The sequence below is a fragment of the Cetorhinus maximus genome, chromosome 22 (assembly GCF_964194155.1).
Source record: "Cetorhinus maximus chromosome 22, sCetMax3.hap1.1, whole genome shotgun sequence".
NCBI classification, from domain to species: Eukaryota; Metazoa; Chordata; class Chondrichthyes; order Lamniformes; family Cetorhinidae; genus Cetorhinus; species Cetorhinus maximus.
In genome coordinates this window covers 5954880-5962963 of record NC_135900.1, presented here as the reverse complement: position 1 = coordinate 5962963, position 8084 = coordinate 5954880, and positions in this window count along the sequence as shown.

Genomic DNA, 8084 nt, shown 5'->3' with positions numbered 1-8084 from the left:
TGTGAACTTTAACCTTTTTATTGTTTGTTGGTAAAATGGTGAGGCAGAGAGCAGAGTGTGCAAGTGGTTTTTGATTGAATACTTGGTTACTGAATGGAGGAAGATGTTTGTTCAGTTATTATACACATATGGAGAACATTCACCTGCATTGAGTGCGATACATTTTCTACTAAATTTAGTGCATGTGGGGGAGACGTTAAACTCCCCTCTCAGGTGGATGTAAAAGATCCCAGTCACTATCATGAAGAAGAGCAGGGGAGTTCTACTTGGTGTATCCTGGCAAATATTTATCCCTTTACCAACATCACTAAAAACAGATGATCTGGTCATTATCGCATTGCTGTTTGTGGGAGCTTGCTGTGTGCAATTTGGCTGCCAGTTTCCTTACATTACAACAGTGACTACACCTCAAAACCACTCGATTTGACTATAAAGCATTTTTGGACATCCTGAGATCGTGAAAGGTGCTACATTAATGCAAGTTCTTTCTGTCTTACTTTAAAATGGTGCTGCTGTAGCCCCACCTACGGGTGATATGCAATTTCTCCTGGACGGCGCAATGTTAATCCAGCTTCGAAAGCTTGACCATTTCTCTAGTCAAGCCAACCTACGATGGGCTGAATTTTCCAAACACGGGTCCACGGACGCCCGCTGCCCCAGAGACCTGCCAGCCCAACCCATCGATCCCGGGGAACTCAGCACCTACTTGTTCCCATAGGGGGCAGAATTTTACGTCCCACAGGTGGGCGCCCGAGCCGATCGGGTGTTAAAATCACGCGAGGTGACGTGCGGCAGGGCGCGTGCAAGAGTCGGAAGGGCGCTCCCCTACCCGACAACCGTCTCCGATTTTTCTCGGCCTGTCCATCCCTACGGTTGGCAGACGGGCGAATCAGCCAGGCAGCCTTTGCATTTTTAATGAAGCCTCATCCAAGGGCGGGGTGAAATCTCTGTCATGAAAAAAAACAAATATCTGTGAGCAGCATTTTTATGAGGTATGCTTTCAGGGGCTTGACTGTGATGCATGGACATTTTTTTTTTGCATTGACAGCTTTTTACCCCTTTATCTCATCATTTGCAGGTCTGCAGCTCCCTGGGGCACCTGTCTGCTCCCCCGGGGAGCTCTCTCCCAGCACTGACCCGCGCCCACGGTGACACCATCGCCCACCCTCTTCCCCCGGCCGCTCCTGGGCCCACCGATTGCGCCCGCCCGCCAAGGGTACAATTCAGGCTGATGTTGCTCATTTTCTGGTTTATCCTGTTTGAATGTGATGGGTCTGTTGGCTTGGAAAGGGAGGATTTCCAGCATCCGCAGTTTTTTGTTTTTATCTCTAAGTTATAAGCCTCATTGCCTCACCGATGGATAAATCCTGAATTAGGACATCAGGAACAGGTTATAAACAAGCTCAAAATGAATCCCCCCCCCCCGCCCCTGCAATATAGACGAATGAATGGGAACATGGGCTAAGCGTTTCACTGAGTCTCAGACCACGTAAATGACCCTTAAAAATAAATTCAATTGTACGCCTATAATTTTGCGAAATAAAAAAAAAGACGTGTTTACACTATGGCAGGTTATATCTCTGGGAGTTCTTTCAAAGCCTTTCCAATTGCTTTTGGAGGTGCAGTGGGTGTTGCATTGTCATGGTATGTCGATTAAAAAGTACACAAATGAAAAGAAAGTCTAAAAGTAGTTGCACGCTGAACAGTGGCAACACTCAGTGGCTGAGGGTAGTTTGCTCTGATAAAGAAGGACAGAAATTTGATGCTATAAAAACCCCTCAGAGTAAAAATAACTGAACTCAGTTCTTGTAGTTCCTCTCTCTATTGATAAGGGCAGGGATTTGATGTCAGCACATTAAACTTTTGCTTGAAAGCATCGCAAAAATGATCCCTACCTTTAACACTCACGGATAGTCCCTCCTCAACACAAATAGGCATTTAATAACTTTTACCCTCAAGAATGGGAAAGATTTGACTTAATACATTGCAGCTCATTGTGCCGCTTTTTAAATATAAGCCGGAAAGACTCAGCCGGCCAGGCAGCATCTGTGGAGAGAGAAACAGAGTCAGCATTTCAGGTCAACGATCTTCCACCAGAACCGGAGACAGTTAGACATGCCACCAGTTTTAAGCAAGTACAGATGCAGGGAAAGGGGTGGTGGGGAAAAGGGAAGGTGTGTGGTGTGGCGGAAGGCAGGGGAGATTAAAGGGAATGAGGGATGATGGTGCAAAGCAAAAGGAGATGATAACGAGACAAGTTGGGTGAAAAGGTGTTAATTGAAGAAAGCAAAATCCATCACCAACTGGCTATGACCTGAAATTGCTGGACTCAATGTTAAGTCTGGAAGAATGTAAAGGGTCAAGTGCGAGACCAAGGTGGAGAATTAAAGCGACAGGCGATTGGAAGCTCAAAGTCACGCGGCATCACGCGGACTGCATGGAGGTGATCCATAAAGCGATCATCCCAATCTGCGTGTGGTCTTCCCCATGTAGAGGAGACCACATTGTGAGCAGTGAGTTTAGTAGACTAAACTGAACAGAGTACAAATAAATTGCTACTTCACGTGGAAGGATTGTTTGGGGCCTTGGGCGGTGAGATAAGAAGAGGTAAATAAGCAGATGCTGCATCTCTTCTCATGAATCCTTGGGACGCTGGCATCACTGGCAAGGCTGGCATTTATTGTCCATCCCTAGTTTATCCTTGAGAGGTTGTGTTGGGCTTTCTTCTTCAACCACTGAGCTCCTTGTGGTGAAGGTAGTCCCGCAGCGAGGTAAGGGAGAGAGTTCCAGGATTTTGACCCAGCCAAGCTGAATGGATGACTGATATATTGCCAAGTGAGGTCGGTGTGTGAATTGGAGGGGAACTTGTAGGTGACGGTGTTCTCACGGCATCGCTGCTCCCGTTCCTTCTCAGTGGTAGAGGTCATGAGCTTTGCAAGGTGTTGCTGCGGTAACCATGGTGACTAGCTGCCATGCGTCTCGTAGATGTAGATGGTGCACGCTGCAACAATGGTGCTCGAGTCATGGAGTCATGGAGGAGGTGGATATACAAAGGCAGGGGTGCTGATCAAGTGAGCTGCTCTACCCGGGATGGGGTTGGGCTTCTTGAGTATTGTTCAGGTTCCAAAGAAATTCACATCCAAATAATTAACTTTTTAAAAGTGCAAATACTGTTTTGTAGGTAAACGCAGCAGCTGATGTGCACACAGCAAAATGGCTATTTAGGCAACTTGCTTGACGGAGGGGATGGTGCCCAAGAAACTAAAATAGCTCCCTGCTCTTCTTCAAATCCCAGTCTGGGTTGACCATCCAGTTCAGTACTGAGGGAGCACTGCACTGTCGGAGGGTCAGTACTGAGGGAGCACTGCACTGTCGGAGGGTCAGTACTGAGGGAGCACTGCACTGTCGGAGGGTCAGTACTGAGGGAGCACTGCACTGTCGGAGGGTCAGTACTGAGGGAGCACTGCACTGTCGGAGGGTCAGTACTGAGGGAGCACTGCACTGTCGGAGGGTCAGTACTGAGGGAGCACTGCACTGTCGGAGGGTCAGTACTGAGGGAGCACTGCACTGTCGGAGGGTCAGTACTGAGGGAACACTGCACTGTCGGAGGGTCAGTACTGAAGGAGCACTGCACTGTTGGAGTATCAGTTCTGAGGGAGTGCTGCACTGTCGGGGAGGGTCAGTACTTAGGGAGTGCTGCACTGTTGGAGGGTCAGTACTGAGGGAGCACTGCACTGTCAGAGGGTCAGTACTGAGGGAGTGCCGCACTGTCAGAGGGTCAGTACTGAGGGAGTGCTGCACTGTCAGAGGGTCAGTACTGAGGGAGAGCCGCACTATCAGAGGGTCAGTACTGAGGGAGTGCTGCACTGTCGGGGAGGATCAGTACTGAGGGAGTGCTGCACTGTCGGGGAGGGTCAGTACTGAGGGAGTGCTGCACTGTCAGAGGGTCAGTACTGAGGGAGTGCCACACTGTTGGAGTATCAGTTCTGAGGGAGTGCTGCACTGTCGGGGAGGGTCAGTACTTAGGGAGTGCTGCACTGTTGGAGGGTCAGTACTGAGGGAGTGCTGCACTGTTGGGAAGGGTCAGCACTGAGGGGGTGCTGCACTGTCAGAGGGGTGAGTTGCTTGTCACAGGATTCCTAGTCTCTGACCTGCTCTTGTAGCCACAGTATTTATATGGCTAGTCTAGTTCAGTTTCTGGTCAATGGTAACCCCCAGGATGTTGATAGTGGGGGATTCAGTGATGATAATGCCATTGAACATCAAGGGGCGTTGATTGGATTCTCTCTTGTTGGAGATGGTCATTGCCTGACACTTGTGTGGCGCGAATGTTACTTGCCACTTGTCAGCCCAAGCCTGGATATTGTCCAGGTCTTGCTGCATTTGGACATGGACTGCTTCAGTATCTGAGGAGTAGCAAGTGGTGCTGAATAGAAACATAGAAACATAGAAACTAGGAGCAGGAGTAGGCCATTCGGCCCTTCGAGCCTTCTCCGCCATTCATTATGATCATGGCTGATCATCCAACTCAATAGACTGATCATCCAACTCAATAGCCTGTTCCCACTTTCTCCCCATACCCTTTAATCCCTTTCGCCCCAAGAGCCATATCTAACTCCTTCTTGAAAACATACAATGTTTTGGTCTCAACTACTTTCTGTGGTAACGAATTCCACAGGCTCACCACTCTCTGGGAGAAGAAATTTCTCCTCATCTTAGTCCTAAATGGTCTACCCCATATCCTCAAACTGTGACCCCTGGGTCTGGACTCCCCCACCATCAGGAACATCCTTCCTGCATCTACCCTGTCTAGTCCTGTTAGAATTTCATAGGTTTCTATGAGATCCCCCCTCATTCTTCTGAACTCCAGTGAATATAATCCTATTATGCAATCATCAGAGAACATCTCCACTTCTGACCTTATGATGGAAGGAAGGTCATTGATGAAGCAGCTGAAGATGGTTGGGCCGAGGACACTACCCTGAGGAACTCCTGCAGTGATGTCCAGGAGCAGAGATGACTGACCTCCAACATCCACAACCATCTTCCTTTGTGCTAGGTCTGACTCCAACCAGCAGATAGTTTTCCCCCTGCTTCCCATTGACTCCAGTTTTGCTAGGGCTCCTTGATGCCACACTCGGTAAAATGTGGCCTTGATGTCAAGCGCAGTCACTCTCACCTCACCTCAGAAGTTCAGCTCTTCAGTCCATGTTTGAACCAAAGCTGTAATGAGGTCAGGAGCTGAGTGGCCCTGGTGGAACCCAAACTGGGCATCAGTGAGCAGGTTATTGCTAAGCAAGTGCCGCTTGATAGCACTGTTGATGACCCCTTCCATTACTTTACTGATGATGGAGAGTAGACTGATGGGGTGGTAATTGGCCGGGTTGGATTTGTCCTGCTTATTGTGTACAGGACATACCTGGGCAATTTTCCACATAGCTGGGTAGATGCCAGTGTTGTAGTTGTACTGGAACAGCTTGGCTAGGGGTGCGGCAAGTTCTGGAGCACAAGTTTTCACTACTATTGCCGGAATGTTGTCAGGGCCCATAGCCTTTGCAGTATCCAGTGCATTCAGCCCTTTCTTGATATCACGTGGAGTGAATCAAATTGGCTGAAGACTGGCATCAGTGATGCTGGGGACCTCTGGAGGAGGCTGAGATGGATCATCCACTAGGCACTTCTGGCTGAAGATTGTTGCGAATGCTTCAGCCTTATCTTTTACACTGATGAGCTGGGCTCTTCCATCATTGTCGATGGGGATATTTGTGGAGCCTCCTCCTCCAGTGAGTTGTTTAACTGTCCACCATCATTCACAACTGGATGTGGCAGGACTGTAGAGCTTAGATCTGATCTGTTGGTTGTGGTTTTGCTTAGCTCTGTCTATCACTTGCTGCTTATACTGTTTGGCACGCAAATAGTCCTGTGTTATAGCTTCACCAGGTTGACACCTCATTTTTAGGTGCTGCTCCTGGCATGCCCTCCTGCACTCTTCATTGAACCAGGGTTGATCCCCAGGCTTGATGGTAATGGTAGAGTGGGGGATGTGCCAGGCCATGAGGTTACAGATTGTGTTCGAGTACAATTCTGCTGCTGCTGATGGCCCACAGTGCCTCATGGATGCTCAGTCTTGAGTTGTTAGATCTGTTCGAAATCTATCCCATTTAGCACGGTGGTAGTGCCACACAACACGATGGAGGGTATCCTCAGTGTGAAGGCAGGACTTTGTCTCCACAATGACTGTGTGGTGGCCACTCCTACCAATACTGTCATGGACAGATGCATCTGTGGCAGGCAGGTTGGTGAGGATCAGCTCTCCCAATTTTTCCACTAGACCCCAGATGTTAGTAAGGAGGACTCTGCAGGGTCGGCAGGGCTGAGATTGCCGTTGTTGTTTCCGGTGCCTATACGATGCAGGGTGGTCCGTCCAGTTTCATTCCTTTTTTGTGCCTTTGTGACTGAGGGAGTGCTGCACTGTCAGAGGGTCAGTACTGAGGGAGTGCTGCACTGTCAGAGTGTCAGTACTGAGGGAGTGCTGCACTGTCAGAGGGTCAGTACTGAGGGAGTGCCACACTGTCAGAGGGTCAGTACTGAGGGAGTGCCGCACTGTCAGAGGGTCAGTACTGAGGGAGTGCCGCGCTGTCAGAGGGTCAGTACTGAAGGAGTGCTGCACTGTTAGAGGGTCAGTACTGAGGGAGAGCCGCACTGTCAGAGGGTCAGTACTGAGGGAGTGCCGCACTGTCAGAGGGTCAGTACTGGGGGAGAGCCGCACTGTCAGAGGGTCAGTACTGGGGGAGAGCCACACTGTGAGAGGGTCAGTATTGAGGGAGAGCCACACTGTCAGAGGGTCAGTACTGAGGGAGAGCCGCACTGTCAGAGGGTCAGTACTGGGGGAGAGCCGCACTGTCAGAGGGTCAGTACTGGGGGAGAGCCACACTGTGAGAGGGTCAGTACTGAGGGAGAGCCACACTGTCAGAGGGTCAGTACTGAGGAAGCACTGCACTGCCAGAGGGTCAGTACTGAGGGAGTGCCGCACTGTCAGAGGGTCAGTACTGAGGGAGTGTTGCACTGTCAGAGGGTCAGTACTGAGGGAGTGCCGCAGTGTCAGAGGGTTAGTACTGAGGGAGTGCTGTACTGTCAGAGGGTCAGTACTGAGGGAGTGCTGTACTGTCAGAGGGTCAGTACTGAGGGAGTGCTGCACTGTCAGAGGGTCAGTACTGAGGGAGAGCCGCACTGTCAGAGGGTCAGTACTGAGGGAGCGCTGAACTGTCAGAGGGTCAGTACTGAGGGAGAGCCGCACTGTCGGAGGGTCAGTGCTGAGGGAGTGCTGTACTGTCAGAGGGTCAGTACTGAGGGAGTGCTGCACTGTCAGAGGGTCAGTACTGAGGGAGAGCCGCACTGTCAGAGGGTCAGTACTGAGGGAGCGCTGCACTGTCAGAGGGTCAGTACTGAGGGAGTGCCGCACTGTCAGAGGGTCAGTACTGAGGGAGTGCGGCACTGTCAGAGGGTCAGTACTGAGGGAGTGCTGCACTGTCAGAGGGTCAGTACTGAGGGAGTGCTGCACTGTCAGAGGGTCAGTACTGAGGGAGTGCTGCACTGTCAGAGGGTCAGTACTGAGGGAGTGCTGCACTGTCAGAGGGTCAGTACTGAGGGAGTGCTGCACTGTCAGAGGGTCAGTACTGAGGGAGTGCTGCACTGTCAGAGGGTCAGTACTGAGGGAGTGCTGCACTGTCAGAGGGTCAGTACTGAGGGAGCGCTGCACTGTCAGAGGGTCAGTACTGAGGGAGTGCCGCACTGCCAGATGATGTGTTTAACCAAGTCCCTTTCTGCCTTCTGAGGCTGACATAAAGGATCCCTCGGCCAGTGTTTTTTTTAATAGGAACAGGGGAGATCTCCCCGGTTTGTGACTGATATTTATACTTCCACCAACACCCTGATCACATCGCTGCTTGTGGGAGCTTGCTGTGCACAAAGTGGTGTCCCGCGTTTCCTACCTATACAGTGCCACATCAGTGACCACAGTTCAAAAAAGGGCCCAGAGGATAAGGGTGCTATATAAATGCAAGCTCTATGTTAAAGGTAACGAT